Below are 3,248 nucleotides of genomic sequence, written 5' to 3'. Positions count from 1 at the left end.
TATTTTGTGACTCCACATGATCATGAACCTAATAAAACATGAAATAACAATAAAAATAAATTAAAATTAGATAAATAAAAATTGGGTTGCCTCCCAACAAGCGCTTCTTTAATGTCAATAGCTTGACAGTGGGCTCTCATGGAGCCTCACAGATGTTCAGAGCATTGTTGAGACTTCCCAACACCAAACTTAGAGTTTGACTGTGGGGGCTCTGGTTGACTCTGTAGTGGGAGAAGCTTACTGTGCCTCTTTTTCATGGTTACAGAAGGATGTCCTTGAGTTTTAAACTCAAGGGAGTCCTCATTCAATTGAAGGACTAGTTCACCTCTGTTAACATCAATCACAGCTCTTGCTGTGGCTAGGAAGGGTCTTCCAAGGATGATGGATTCATCCTCATCCTTCCCAGTATCTAGGATTATGAAATCAGCAGGGATGTAAAGGCCTTCAACCTTTACTAACATGTCCTCTACTTATCCATAAGCCTGTTTTCTGGAATTGTCTGCCATCTCTAATGAGATTTTAGCAGCTTGCACCTCAAAGATTCCCCGTTTCTCCATTACAGAGAGTGGAATGAGGTTTATTCCTGACCCAAGGTCACATAGAGCCTTCTCAAGGGTCATGGTGCCTATAGTACAAGGTATTAGGAACTTTCCAGGATCCTGTTTCTTCTGAGGCAATCTCAGTTGATCTAATGCATTTAGTTCATTGGTGAACAGGGGAGGTTCATCTCCCCAAGTCTCTTTACCAAATAAATTGGCATTCAGCTTCATGATTGCACCAAGGAACTTGGCAACTTGCTCTTCAGTAACATCCTCATTCTCTTCAGAAGAGGAATACTCATCAGAGCTCATGAATGGCATAAGGAGGGTCAATGGAATCTCTATGGTCTCTAAGTGAGCCTCAGATTCCTTTGGTTCCTCAGAGGGACACTCCTTGTTGAACACTGGATGTCCCAGGAGGTCTTCCTCCTTGGGATTCACGTCCTCCCCTTCCTCTCTAGGTTCGGCCATGTTGACTATGTCAATGGCCTTGCACTCTCCTTTTGGATTTTCTTCTGTATTGCTTGGGAGAGCACTAGGAGGGGTTTCAGTGATTTTCTTACTCAGCTGTCCCACTTGTGCCTCCAAGTTTCTAATGGAGGATCTTGTTTCATTCATGAAACTCACAGTGGCCTTAGATAGATCAGAGACTAAGTTTGCTAAATTAGAGGTACTTTGTTCAGAGTTCTCTGTCTGTTGCTAAGTGGATGATGGAAAAGGTTTGCTATTGCTAAACCTGTTTCTTCCACCATTATTAAAGCCTTGTTGAGGCTTTTGTTGATCCTTCCATAAGAAATTTGGGTGATTTCTCCATCAGGGGTTATAGGTGTTTCCATAAGGTTCACCCATATAATTTACCTCTGCTATTGCAGGGTTCTCAGGATCATAAACTTCTTCTTCAGAAGATGCCTCTTGAGTACTGTTGGTTGCAGCTTGCATTCCATTCAGACTCTGAGAAATCATATTAACTTGCTGAGTCAATATTTTATTCTGAGACAATATGGCATTCAGAGTATCAATTTCAAGAACTCCCTTCTTCTGAGGCGTCCCATTACTTACAGGATTCCTCTCAGAAGTGTACATAAACTGTTTGTTAGCAACCATGTCAATAAGTTCTTGAGCTTCTGCAGGCATTTTCTTTAGGTGAATGGATCCACCTACAGAAGTATCCAATGACATCTTAGCTAATTCAGACAGACCATCATAGAATATATCCAGGATGGTCCATTCTGAAAGCATGTCAGAAGGACACTTTTTGGTCAGTTCCTTGTATCTTTTCCAAGCTTTATAGAGGGATTCACCTTCTTTCTGTCTGAAGGTTTGAACATCCACTCTAAGCTTACTCAGCTTTTGAGGAGGAAAGAACTTGAAAAAGAAAGCCTTGACCAGCTTATCCCAAGAGTTCAGGCTATCTTTAGGTTGAGAATCCAACCATATTCTAGCTCTGTCTCTCACAGCAAAAGGGAAAAGCATGAGCCTGTAGACTTCAGGATCTACTCCATTAGTCTTAACAGTATCACATATCTGCAAGAATTCAGTTAAGAACTGAAAAGGATCTTCAGATGGAAGTCCATGAAACTTGCAGTTTTGTTGCATCAGAGAAACTAATTGAGGTTTCAGCTCAAAATTGTTTGCTCCAATGGTAGGGATGGAGATGCTTCTTCCATGTAAATTGGAATTAGGTGCAGTAAAGTCACCAAGCATCCTCCTTGTATTATTATTATTTTTGGCTGCCATCTCCTTTTCTTGTTCGAAAATTTCTATAAGGTTATCTCTGGATTGTTGTATTTTAGCTTTTCTTAGTTTCCTCTTCAGAGTCCTTTCAGGTTCAGGGTCTGCTTCAACAAGAATATTCTTGTCCTTGCTCCTGCTCATATGAAAAAGAGGGAACAGAAAAATAATAATAGGGATCCTTTTTACCCAGGTATAGAGGTTCCCCTGTGTGAGTAGAAGAAGAAAAGAATGTAATGTAAAGAAGGGAAGAAGAGAAAATTCGAACACAGATGGAAGAGGGGGTTCGAATTTGGGTGAGATGAAGTGTTAGTAGATGAATAAATAAATAGAAGGAGATGAGAGAGAAGGAGGATTTTCAAAAATAAAATTTTGAAAAGGGGTTAGTGATTTTCGAAAATTAGGAATGAAATTAAATTAAAATTAAAAATTGAAACAATTAGTTAATTAAAAAGAACTTTTGAAAAAGAGGGAAGAGATTTTCGAAAATTAGAGAGAGAGAGTTAGTTAGGTAATTTTGAAAAAGATAAGAAACAAACAAAAAGTCAATTAGTTAGTTGAAAAAGATTTGAAAATCAATTTTGAAAAGATAAGAAGATAAGAAGTTAGAAAAGATATTTGAAAATCAAATTTTTGAAAAAGATAAGATTTTTTTAAAAAAAAGGATATGATTAGAATTAGTTTTGAAAAATATTTGATTTTTAAAATCACAATTAATGACTTGATTCACAAGAAATCACAAGATATGATTCTAGAACTTAAAGTTTGAATCTTTCTTAACAAGCAAGTAACAAACTTAAAATTTTTGAATCAAAACATTAATTGTTGATGATATTTTCGAAAATTATGAGATGAAATTAGGAAAAATATTTTGAAAAATATTTTTACAATTTTCGAAAATAAATAAGAAAAATGAAAAAGATTTGATTTTTTGAAAAAGATTTTGAAAAAGATAAGATTTTTAAATTGAAAATTTGA

General features: G+C 36.7%; 1 non-coding gene across 1 annotated transcript; it reads left to right on the top strand.

Annotated features, from left to right (window-relative positions):
- Positions 1 to 1,772: 1,772 nt before the first annotated feature.
- Positions 1,773 to 1,880, top strand: LOC148546092 (small nucleolar RNA R71). The gene has a single exon (XR_015901726.1). It is a non-coding gene; the product is annotated as a small nucleolar RNA R71 (small nucleolar RNA).
- Positions 1,881 to 3,248: the final 1,368 nt, after the last annotated feature.

The sequence above is a fragment of the Arachis ipaensis genome, chromosome B9 (assembly GCF_059453495.1).
Source record: "Arachis ipaensis isolate K30076 ecotype BB chromosome B9, ASM5945349v1, whole genome shotgun sequence".
NCBI lineage: Eukaryota > Viridiplantae > Streptophyta > Magnoliopsida > Fabales > Fabaceae > Arachis > Arachis ipaensis.
Note: the sequence above shows the minus strand (reverse complement) of the source record. Positions and strands in the feature narration are given on the sequence as shown.